This window comes from Myxine glutinosa, chromosome 1, assembly GCF_964187855.1.
Source record: "Myxine glutinosa chromosome 1, kmMyxGlut1.1, whole genome shotgun sequence".
Classification (NCBI taxonomy): domain Eukaryota; kingdom Metazoa; phylum Chordata; class Myxini; order Myxiniformes; family Myxinidae; genus Myxine; species Myxine glutinosa.
Genome location: NC_136261.1, coordinates 393,131,645 through 393,144,085, shown reverse-complemented (window position 1 = coordinate 393,144,085; position 12,441 = coordinate 393,131,645). Strand labels below are relative to the sequence as shown.

Below are 12,441 nucleotides of genomic sequence, written 5' to 3'. Positions count from 1 at the left end.
TAAACTATAGAAAAGACCCTTTTATATGGGATGTGCCATGTGGCAAACAATAGAAAAGACCCCTTTATATGGTGTGTGCCATGTGGCAAACAATAGAAAAGACCCTTTTATATGGTGTGCCTTTTATATGGTGTGTGCCATGTGGCAAACAATAGAAAAGGCCCTTTATATGGGATGTGCCATGGCATGTGGTAAACTATAGAAAAGGCCTATTATATTATTATTATGCTATAATCTATGAATATGATAAAGAATCACTTCAAATGATCGTTTTTCAGAATATCTTTCTCAGTGTTGATAATAAAATGAGAAACTCTGAACAAACCTTTTCCTCAGAAGATCCGACCCGATCTCTGTTTCAGACGCCTGTGGAAAAGGACACGGAGCCGATGTTAGTTCAGGCAAGTCATGTTCCACGTCCAGCCCGGAAATGACTCCGGAAGTACATTCCCACCGTATGGGTGGGGGTGGAGTGACGTCACTTCTGCCTCGTAACGGCGTCACGTGCCCTAGAGCGATGAAAACAATCACACCGCGCGCTTGCACGGTGTGTGCTTTGTGTTTGCAGACTTGCGCAGGAAAGTGCTAGATTTTGTGTTGTTGCAACGGTTTAACTTCCGACCTTCATCACATACTACTGGCCACTTATATCAGCATGTCTTCCAACTGTTTGACAATGTTCCAAGCGAAGGTAAAGAGAGATACGAGACCAAATTATCGGCAATTGGCCTTGCAATTTGTCCGTACCGGTTACCGGCAAGTGGGTGGATCAACGACCCGACGACCTGGCCGGATGTTCAGTTCGCGGATGTGTACATGTACCTCACGAGCACACCAGGTACGAAAGTACATCCGGGTACTTTCACCCTCTGACACCTGACAACCGAACGGCCGATGAAAGCAAACACGCGTAGCAATGCGTGCGTACATGTGTATACATGCGCGATACACACAACAGTTACTCACTTATATTTTCAGTAGCTGTGATGTAATGAAAATACTAACTGAAGTTAAAAGTAATCTATATATATATAACACAGTTTGTGTGTGTGTAATGTTACCGATAGACTCCTAAACGGAGAGGCTCACGTGCTTGATATTTGGCATAGACATGGCCATTGAGCCTGGGAAGGACATGGCCTCCCTAAAAATATTTGATGAGATCCATATTTTTTATTCATATTTACCTCAGCGCATTTCAGTGAGGAATATTATACACGGAATCTGAGCCGATGGCAGAGCATCGCGCTGATTCACTCAGAACGATCATGTGATGTTCCAGCCTTGCCGCCATAATCTCACAGTTACGCGTTCGCACATAATTCAGAGTGAAAAGCGATTGCGTTTTTTCACATTTCAGCGAGGAACATTGCCATTCACACCACATAGGTTTTTTTTTCTTTAATCTTTAGATCCATATTTTTAGCCATAACGTAGCGAACGTAGCGAGGAATATGAGACACGGAATCTGAGCCGGTGGCAGAGCAGTGCGCTGATTCGCTCAGAGCGATCATGTGATGTTCCATCCTTGCCGACATAATCTCACAGTTACGCGTTCGCACGTAATTCAGAGCGAAAAGCGATTGCGTTTTTTCACATTTCAGCGAGGAACATTGCCATTCACACCACATAGGCTTTTTTTTCTTTCATCTTTAGATCCATATTTTTAGCCATAATGTAGCGAACATAGCGTAATGTAGCGTAGCTAACGTAGCGTTAGCATAACGTAGCATAGCGTAGCGATCCTCGCTCAGGATCTTCATCAGGTTCGTGAGCGAGTTAGCCAAAACGTAAAAGTGAAAATATATCGAATGCTGTTTTGATGCTTTTTACTGCTGTTTTGATGCTTTTACATTGCTGTTTGATGTTTATTCACTGCTGTTCTGATGCTTTTTCACTGCTGTTTTGATGCTTTTTCACAGCCGTTCTGATGCTTTTTTGCCGTTTTTTTAAATATAAAAATCTCATTAAAAAAAAAAATCCAAAAAATCTCACAATGATGACATATAATTCACAGAAAACGTTGAAGCAACCGCGTAATATTGCGGTGATGTTTCACTCTGAGTGAGAATAGTTCTATATTTTAAAACTTTCATCTGATATTTGTGATTTATTTCAAACAAACTGTATTTCCCATCGACACGGCCATGTATTCCTATTAACGTTATGTAAAGTACATAAATTGTGTGGATTTCATCATTTGTGATGTGATCAATTGCCAGTAATCATCTATATCCCTCCCCTCCCCTTCCCCCCTCCCCCCCTTCCCCCCTTCCCCCCTCCCCCCCTTCCCCCCTCCCCCCCTTCCCCCCTACCCTTCCCCCCTCCCCTTCCCCCTACCCCCCTCCCCCCCTTCCCCCCTACCCTTCCCCCCTCCCCTTCCCCCCTACCCCCCTCCCCTTCCCCCCTACCCTTCCCCCCTCCCCTTCCCCCCTACCCCCCTCCCCTTCCCCCCTACCCTTCCCCCCTCCCCTTCCCCCTACCCCCCTCCCCTTCCCTCCTACCCCCCTCCCCTTCCCCCTACCCCCCTCCCCTTCCCCCTACCCCCCTCCCCTTCCCCTCCCTTCCCCCTACACCCTACCCTCTCCCCTCCCTTTCCCCCTACCCCTCCATTTCCCCCCTCCCCCTCCCTTCCCCCTCCCTTTCCCCTCCCTTTCCCCCTCCCCTCCCTTCCCCCTCCCCTTCCCTCTCCCCCTCCCCTTCCCTCTCCCCCTCCCCTTCCCTCTCCCCCTCCCCCCTCCCCTTGCCTCTCCCCTCCCCTTCCCCCTCCCCCTCCCCTTCCCCCTCCCCCCTCCCCCTCCCCCTCCCCCTCCCCCCTCCCCCTCCCCCTCCCCCTCCCCCCTCCCCCTCCCTTCCCCCTCCCCCTCCCCTTCCACCTCCCCCTCCCCTCCCCTTCCCCCTCCCCCTCCCCTCCCCTTCCCCTCCCCCTCCCCCTCCCCTCCCCCTCCCCCTCCCTTCCCCCTCCCCCTCCCCTCCCTCCCCCTCCCTCCCCTCCCCCTCCCCTTCCCCTCCCCCTCCCCTCCCCTCCCCCTCCCCCTCCCCTTCCCCCTCCCCCTCCCCCTCCCCTTCCCCCTCCCCCTCCCCCTCCCCTTCCCCTCCCCCCTCCCCCTCCCCTTCCCCCTCCCCCTCCCCTTCCCCCTCCCCTCCCCCTTCCCCTCCCCCCCTCCCCCTCCCCTCCCCTTCCCTCCCCTCCCCCTCCCCTTCCCCCTCCCCCTCCCCTCCCCTTCCCCCTCCCCCTCCCCCTCCCCTTCCCCCTCCCCTTCCCTCTCCCCCTCTACTCCCCCCCTCTCCCGCCCCCTCTTATCCCTTCCCCCCCTCTCCTCCCCTCCCCCCCGTTCCCCTCCCCTCCCCTTCCCCCTCCCTCTCCCCTCCCCCGCCCGGCAATGCCGGGCACTTCTGCTCGTAGTTTATATTTAAACTTACCCAGCCATGCAAGTGCAGTGGGCGGGCAGCTTATAGCAACAGCTATAGTCTATACAACTTATATACAGCAACAACTTATGGCTTACAGCAATATGCTTATTATAAGTCACTGGAGGCCCTTCGGTACTTCACTGCTGGCTTCGTGCAGACGGTACATCATATCAAGTCTGCAACAGGGTTGATTATCTTGAAAGCTGATGTAGGTCCATCACAGCGGGCTAATGACCCTTCACATCGCCCATGGCTAGCCACAAACAGTGACGGAGTCGTGCATGTTCCACGTCCAGCCCGGAGGTGACTCCGGAAGTACATCCCCACCGTATTGCCATACACGCTATAATCACGCACTCGGCGGTATATGTGTTACGGTCCAACAGGTTAACAACCGTAACGACATCCCGTGATGCGTGTACATGCATCAAGTATACTTGCATTGTGTATTGTACATTTGCATAACACATTTTGTATTTGTATTATAATACAGATTTCATCGAATCCAATAATCCAGTGAATACCTGTGAAATCATCAATGTAAAATCATGTCCGACATTATGTGACGAAGCACTCGATTTGAGGTGGAAATGATGAGATAATTCATTGATATTTCACCCTTTTAAAATTAAAACAATTAATTGATATCCCCTGATTTTTTATAATTAATTGATATACAATAAATGTGTCACTCCCCACGTTGCCCACGTGTACTTACATTCGTGTTCTGCTAAAATGGATTCCTAAAACTTGTCTGACTTTTTACCAGGTAACAAACTCGTTTTTAGCTCACCTGGACTTTAGTCCGGCAAACTTATCGATCGAGCAGTGTCCGTATGTGTAGGTGTGTGTGTGTGTGTGTGTGTGTGTGTGTGTGTGTCGGTGAGTTGAGTGAATCATTAAGTGAGTGGGTGTAGGTGAGACAGTCAGAGAGTGTCAGTGAGTGAGTCAATGAGTGAGTGTGAGTCAGTCAGTCAGTGAGTCTGTAAGTCATATAGTGAGTGCATTGTATGAGTGAGTCAGCCAGTCATTGAGACAGTCAATGAGTCAGGGATTGTGTATGTGACTGAGTGAGTGAGTCAGTCAGTGAGTGAGTGTGCATGTGAGTGATTCTGTGAGTGTGTGGGTGCAAGTCAGACAGTCAGAATGAGTCGGTCAGTGAGTGTGAGTCAGTGGGTCAGTCATTGAGCGTGAGTCAGTGAGCCAGTCAGTCAGTCAAAGTGTGAGGGAGTTAGTGAGTCCGTGAGTGAGTCAGTCATTGAGTGAGTCAGTGAGTGAGTCATTGAGTGAGTCAGTGAGTGAGTCATTGAGTGAGTCAGTGAGTGAGTCATTGAGTGAGTCAGTGAGTGAGTTAGTCAGTCAGAGTCGGTGAGTGAGTAAGAGTGAGTCGGTGAGTGAGTAAGAGTGAGTGGATCAGTGAGTGAGTGATTGATTGATTATGTGAACTGGAGAAATACCCGTGCTACGCACGGGTGGGAGGCCAGAAGCAAACAGGCAATGCAGATACGGTGAATACTAAAGCATGAAACAAATAAATTCCACATTCCTGTCGCACCTTCAGTCGCACGTCAGACATGGACAGCAAGTTCGTGAAGGACTTCCATGAAAAACGTACCCGTTCGCAAACAAACTGGTACGTTCACGTATAGAAACATCGATCACAATCGAGATCGAGATCGACGTGATCGAGATTTAACGGATGTTTATATTGTTGCGGAAATGAGGATTGTGTTTTTTTATTGTGTGTATTATTATTATTGCTTTATTCTGAGCCCTCCTTGCTCCAGTATGTGTAAAGGTCAAAGGGCGTTCCAGTAGTTAATTCCATAAAGCATACATTGAAGGACACTATAATATCCCTGTTCAGTAGTTTATTTCCTTATTCTGTGTATCAGGTTAAGGCGTTGTCTTCCATTAAAATGACACTCCATTGCACCAAGTGAAAAAGATAGTTTCCCTTCATTCTTCATTCCCATTCCCAAAAACCTTTCACATTCCCCTTTCGTCATGGCCAAGCCTCAATTTGCCAACTCCATCCCCTCCAAGTCTCCATTGCCAACTGCACTGGGCAGTTTGCCAGTTTGTTACAGCTGTGGGTTGTTTTCGCCCCAAAGCCGCCATTTTTTTTTTTTTTTTTTTTTTTTTTGTATACAAGATCGAGAAAGAGCGAACATTAATCACACAGAAAGACAAACCGACACATAAAACATATAACATCGGGAGCGGTAGACAAGATGGGGAGAGAGGGGGAAGGACACAAACACAACATTTGAGAGCAGGGACCGAGAGACATGGAGACATCGAGAGATCTGAGAGAGGGCGAGGGCTTTGGGGGGGGGGGCATGGGAAGGGGGCGGTGGGAGAGGTATAAAACATATGGACACTGCCAGGACTTCCAGGAAAGAAGTTGGAATTTCAAACAAGGTGGATCTGGGGTGAATTAGCGGGGGTAGAAAAGATCAAGGTTTTGGATGGGGGAAGATAAGAGATGGTGGTGAACAGCTGTTTTAAAGACCTGGAGGGAGGGGTGGGATTGAAGGGAGTGAGGGAGTTTGTTCCAGAGGCGGGAGAAAAGAGGAATGAAAGAGTGAAGGTGAGCAGAGAGCCGAGATTTCAGCAGTTTAATCATCAGAGGGTTGCTGGCAGATCTTGTGCGACCTGTAGGAATATTTGGGGGACAGAGCACAGAGAGAGCTTGGGGTGCAAGGCCGGAGAGGAGTCGGTAGAAGACAGAAAGACCACCTACCTGCCTGCAGTAAGTGAGTGAAAGGTTCACTTTGCATGTGCTCAAATTGAACATGTGCTCGGGTTGGGGAAGAAAGGCGTGCCCGCCCGTCGTTATCAAGGGCGGAGCCAGAGGGTCGCACGACCAACCAGGGCCGAGGTGAGCACACCGATGGGCGTGTCCAAAAAGCCGGCGGCTTAATCGCCGAAGGCGCTATAAAGGCGCTCGCGCAAGAAGCTGAGCTGAGAGGCCCATGACAAGAGCTGAGTTGTGTGGTTTTGGTCAGAGTTGGTCGTCAATGGTTGCGTTGAGTGGTTGCGTTGGTTGCGTTGGTTGCGTTGGTTGCGTTGAGTTGTCAGTGGAGAAAGAGTGGTTGGACCAAGAAAGAGAGAGGAGAGAACCCGTCACGCCAGACCCCCCACCAGCGCGTCGGCTCCACCAAGCAGCTCCGTCCCGTGATCCCGCGCACATGACAGGATCGGTGGCATCAGCGGCCGTCGAGGTCCAGCCCGATGTCCCGTGCGGGATCAAGCTCCAGCCAGCTCCGTGCCGTCCTCCCCCTCCAGCCACACACCTCCTTCCAGCCAATCCACTCTGCAATTCCCCGTGTGAGTCCGTTTCTGTTTGTTCTGTCCTGGGTATTTAATTACGTTTGTATAAGCTAGTAATTTTCACTGTGTCACTTGCTTTTTCAATGTTCCCTGTACATAACCGTGACTGCTCCTTTTGCTCCTGTGTGTAAATAATAAATCCCGTTACTCTTCTGTACGTCTTCTTCTTCCTCTTTACATTCGGTCGCTTTAGAGTTTTCCATATTGATTATCTGTGGCGCGATACGGCCAACGTTCGGGTGAATCGGGGAAACTGTTAGGTCGCGGTGCCTCCGCTCGTCAAACATAACATCCTTAACCGCGAACCGTGACAATTGGTGTCAGGAATGTCGGATTCGGACTTGGGACTAAATTTATTTAGCCCAAATTTTGGAACACCAATTGTACTATTGGCGTAACAATTGGTGTCTGGGAGTGAGATACGAGGCCCGAACCAAAATTTTAAAACATCTAAAAAAAAAACTTGGTCAAAATTTGGAGCGGCCGAAATTTGGTTTGTTTTAAAGAAAAACCCGAATTTTGAAATCGCGCCATGGCTGGTCAAGGCGACGGGATGCCGGTGGGAGAGATAGACGGGGTAGAATCGACCCAGGACCTCAGGGAAATGTATGTGGAGGAAAGAGAGGAGTAGAACATTGGCAATGTGGTTGAGGGGGTATCAGGTGCACAAAATGGCGCGCTCGCGCACGTGGTTGAAGGGTCCCAAAATAGCGGCGCCGCGGAGGGCGAGCCCGCGGTGGCGGCTGGGGACGCTGGGCAAACCGGGTTTGACATCAGATTATTCTTGACCCAAGTGAATGCAAAAATGGATAGGATGGGGGGCGAAATGGGGGGCAAAATGGGAGAAATGGGGGAGAGGCTAGAAGCAAAAATGGGAGAAATGGGGGGCCAAATGGGGGCAATGAGGGGTACCGTTGAGGGGTTAGACAAGAAATTTGAGGGGTTAGACAAGAAATTTGAGTGGTTAGACAATGGGATAGAAGGGGTGAAACATGGGTTAACGGGGGTGGAAAATAGAATGGCTGCCCAGGAGAATCAGATAGAGGGGGTGAAAAATGGGTTGAGGGGGCTAGAAGATAGGATGGAAGACAAATTGCGGGAAATAGGGGAGCAATCCACCCGAGAAATTAAACAAATGGGAGAGCAGATAGAGGAGGTGAAAATCGGGGTAGAAACCAAACTGGATGCTCAGAGGGATGAATTGGGACAGATGAGGCTGGCATCTACAAAAGAGAGGGAGGAGATGAAGGAGGAGATACGACGAGGTGTAAGTGAGGAGGTCTCGGGGGTATGCGAGGAGGTAAAGCGAGGTGAAAAGCATATGGAGAAAGAGGTGAGGAATAATACGGCGAGGTTACAAGGGGGAATAGAGGACCTGACGGAGGAGGTGGAACAGCTGACGGAGGGACAAAAAGAACTAAGGGAGCAGGTTCAAAGGAACACTGCGGTACTAGGAGGGTTAAAAGCGACACAAAACGACATTAAAAATGACTTAATAGCGACACAGAGGCAATGTCAAATGGTACGTGAGGGACTGACAACGAGGTTGGACGAGGTGACAGAAGTAATGGAGACGAAGGACCGGGAGGTGAGGACGCACATAGAGACGGTCAAGGTAGCCTTAGAGAACGAGATAGAGGAGACGCACCGGGAAATAAAAGAGGTGAAGCAAAAGATAAAGGAGGTGGAAGAGGGGGTGAGTGAAATTAAGAAGAGACGGACAGAAACTAAGAGAGAAATACAGGAGGAGGTGATGGAATATGTACAAGGTCGGTGCTCAACTCATAATGGGTTTGCTCATTAACCAAATAAAGATTTGCAGGTGGTGAAGGAGGTGCGGAGACGAGGTGCCAAGGTGAGTGGCGATATACGAGGAAATGTACATGATGTGAGGGGAGCTTCAGTCGGCTTGGGGGTTGATTTGGATCCGGGTGTTCGTGAGAGGCCGTTCGTGAAGTGTGCGACAGGTACGGTGTGCGAAGGAGGAGGTGTGCGAGAATGTCCGACTCTGGGGTGTGTGAGGAAAAAGTGCGCGCCGAGGAGTGAGTGTGCTGTCGAGAGTGAGTTGGTCGAAGCGCGTGTGCGAGGGGGCACATGGAAGCGCGGTGTGGTGAGTGTTACAGAGGATGTAACGAGAGAGTGTACACCTGTGGTGAGTGTTACGGAGGAAGTAACGGGAGAGTGTGCGCAAGAGGATGCGCGAGAAAGGTGTGTAACGGACAGGTGCATGGGGAAACAGTGCGCTGTCAAGAGTAAGGGAGAATGCACGCCTGTGGTGAGTGTTACAGAGGATGTAACGGGAGAGTGTGCGCAAGAGGGTGCGCGAGAAAGGTGTGTAACAGACAGGTGCATGAGGAAAGAGTGCGCTGTCGAGAGTAAGGGGGAGTGCGCTGTCAAGAGTGGTTGTGAAAGTAGTGAGAGTGACACGGAGCGTGAGTTGGTTGTGACAGGTGAGAGAGGATGTACACCTGGAATGGAAGGAAGCACACCTGGAATGGTAGAGCGTGTGTGGGAATGCACACTTGAGTTGGTAGTGAGGCACGTGGTTGGGTGTGCGAGTGAGAGCACACCTGTGATTGTCACGGAGGAGGTGACCGAGAAGGGGGCGCGAAGAGGTGTGTTGGTGAAGTGTGCGAACGGCGAGTGTGCGCGAGAGGTGTGGTGTGTAACAGGGAGTACGTTGGTGGAATGTATGGACGGCGTTGGAGCACCGAGCTCGGTGAGGGTGAAAGGGGTAGCGTATGCGTGTGAGCATGCAGGTGAAGCATCGACGGTAACCGGGTTAGCGGTTAGAACGACATTTAGCCGAATCGGGCCCTCGGTGCGCACCGAGCAGCTTCGCATGCCGCGAGGACCAGCGGGGATCCGAACCACGGCGTTTTCGAAAGAACCACCGTACGCGATCCACGCCGGGCCGCGCTTTGAACGGCCGCGTCCGTGCTCCACTAGGCGGAGCGGGCAGCCCGATAGGAAGGGTCATCATGGCGACCCCCTTTTGTTGAGGCGTTCCGGCAGATCGAGATCGGGCCATTGGATGGCTCCGTGCCGAGGTGGTGCGTGGGATCTCGGCCCGGGTAAGCGTCCTTCCCTGCACCGAATGCCGGATAAATCCAGCCGCTGGCACCAAACAACCCGCATTCATTGCTCGGCTTTACGAAGCCGAGCTTTGGAAGTGAATTGGCGCACCGAGAGGCACTAGTAAGTAGACTGTGATGACGAGGATAGTGTTTTGGCCCCGAAATTAGAAAAACAAAATTTGATTATTGGCAAAGGATTGGCAGGGTGATGATTGGCAGATGATTGGTAGTGATTGGCAAATTTTTGATTGGCTAGAATTTGGTGAGCAAAATTGGTAGTGGGAGATGCCCGATGTGGTGGGATGGCAACTCTGTCATCCCTCACAGAGGGGGCAAAGGAGCACTAGTTTTATGGGGTTTATGGCAGTGAAAACTAGCCTGGGAGGGTTTGGATAATGTGTAGGGACCTAGAAGATGACCTTAGGTAACGGTAAGATTAGTTAGTGACAATGATACCGGTAGTGGGGACGCAGGTAGATTAGTGTGGATGATAATGACGTGGTATGTGCTTAGTTTAAAGGGAAGACGGGGAGCACTAAGTTAGCAGGGCAACAGGTAGTTCCGATGATGCCGTGTGTGTGAGGATCGAAAGTGTATTGAGCAGGGTATGAGTAACTGATTGTGATTGTGAGTAGTGGTGTGATTGCACAGGTGTGCAACTGGACAGGTGGATGGAGCAGTGTTTGAGTGAGTGATAGTGATGAGTTGTGCTGACCAAATGGTCCAGGAAGGAAGGAGGGTGCAGGTGGCACCAGGTGAGATTGCACAGGTGTGCAACGACAGGTGAATGGAGAACAGGTGTATGGAATAAATGGTCTGGAGTGTATGGAGTATTGGAATGGATGGTCGTGGAGTGAGTATGGTGGAAACTATGGAGTGGAGTTGATGGTGCGAAGGTGTGGATGGGGGAAGAGTGGACCCCCATCACGAATACCCGGGGAGGGTAGTGTAAGTGTTAGGTAGAGGGTACAGGTAAATTGTGGTTGGATATTGGCATCTGTGGTGCGGGTGAAAGAATGATGTTTGGATGGGTGCATTAGTGTTGTGGAAATGGCTGGGCGTGTAGCCTGTTAGTGTGTGTAGTTGGTTTGGGCACTCCACCACTGTGAGGATGTCGGCCAGGTGAGGCCGCAGGTGGGCTCTGGGAGCCGGTAGAGTTGTTGTGAATGGGGCCCGAGGACCCGGAGGACGGACCCGGGTAGCCCAGTGCCAGAGGGCACCGAGGGGTGACAGAGCCAGGAGGGGCCTTCCCCAATTAGATAGGTTAGGTTAAGAAGCAGGTAAGCTCGGGTGGCAACTACAGTGGTGGAGGTGTGCAGGTGGGTAGACCTGCTGGGAGAGCTACACGCCCCAGCCCAGAAATTGTGCAAGGGCACCGGGAGATGAATCGGGGGAGTGAGACCCCAAATTGAGAAGCACCACAGTTTGGTCAATGGGAATTGGTTTTTAGAACCCATAGTGTAAGTTGGCCAATGGATTGGCAGGGAAAGACCCCGGGTAGTGTAATGTGGGTTAAAGTCATGTAGAGGATAGTTAGGATTGAAGACTCCTCGCACCATCTACATGCACTCACCTGAGGTAACGATGGTACTCCACACCATGCCAGGTTGTTTTAATTATTTTTGATGCAAATGTTTGGAATGTGAGACGCATCATGACGTGGGTGTGACATTGTGCTGATGTTCCATCTCTTCCTCCTTATGAGGATTGATGATGAATTGGGTGATGGCAAATTTTGGGTAGAGGGATTGTGGGAACGAATTTGGAGTAGGGGAAATATGGGGAAGACGTGACGGTAGCGACGGATTTGTAAATGTGTAGATTTTGTACATATGGGGTAAGGGCAGGGGTAGTGTAGGTGACGGGGGGGGGGGGGGGGGTGTGACGTACGGTAGGGACGAGCTTTCTCACTTCGCTCTCCATACGCACTTCGCCTTGCATTGCCTTTGTTGATGAGTACCCTTGTGACCTGACCCCTCGCTCATCTGTCTCTCCCCCCTTTTGTCTCCCACATGACCTGTGCACCATTGGGCGTCGAGGGGAGCGTGCGTGAGTCCGCCATTGTGCGCCCGGAACTCCCAGAACCAGCTGTCTGCATCGATGCACCACATTATGGACCACATGTCTGTGGCCGAGCACCACTTATGGACCCCATGGGTTGGGGCGTGGCCCCTCTGCTGGAACCGGCCATGAAGGCCCGAAATCTTGCTGGCGGACCTTGATCACAGGGCACCGATGCCCCACAGGTGAACCACACGTAGTCGGCCCTGTGGGCCATAAATAAAGAAATAAAAACATGGACACATTGGGTGCATTTTATTGTAACAAATAGGCCGCCAGCAAAGGAAGATGAAAACATCAGGAAACTACTAATAGCCAGCAGAGGGAGCCGAAGAGCAATAGACCACCTGCAGGGTTAGGGGTTGTTGATTTATTTTTATTCATGAACAATGATGACTGTGCACCGATTGGTGCTTGAGGGTGTGTTGGTGCGTTTTGGGTGCTTTCATGGTGCGTCGATGCAGAGCAGACTGTCTCCCCCCTCAGAAAGAACAATCACAGGTCCTGGGTTGCGTTTTGTAAATAAAAGTAACGTCAGTGTAAATAATGCTCC

General features: G+C 50.9%; 1 protein-coding gene across 3 annotated transcripts in view; it reads right to left on the bottom strand.

Moving 5' to 3' along the window:
* The window catches only part of LOC137419595 (uncharacterized), a 47,269-nt gene extending 42,201 nt beyond the window's left edge, over window positions 1–5,068 (bottom strand). For 2 of the 3 annotated variants that reach the window (XM_078770317.1, XM_078770316.1), the window contains exon 1: window positions 326–1,963. The gene's annotated coding sequence lies outside the window, so the exon portion shown is untranslated. Of the gene's footprint in view, window positions 1–325; window positions 1,964–4,969 lie in introns of those variants that run through there. The other variant, XM_078770319.1, reaches the window with a different exon arrangement.
* Window positions 5,069–12,441: the final 7,373 nt, after the last annotated feature.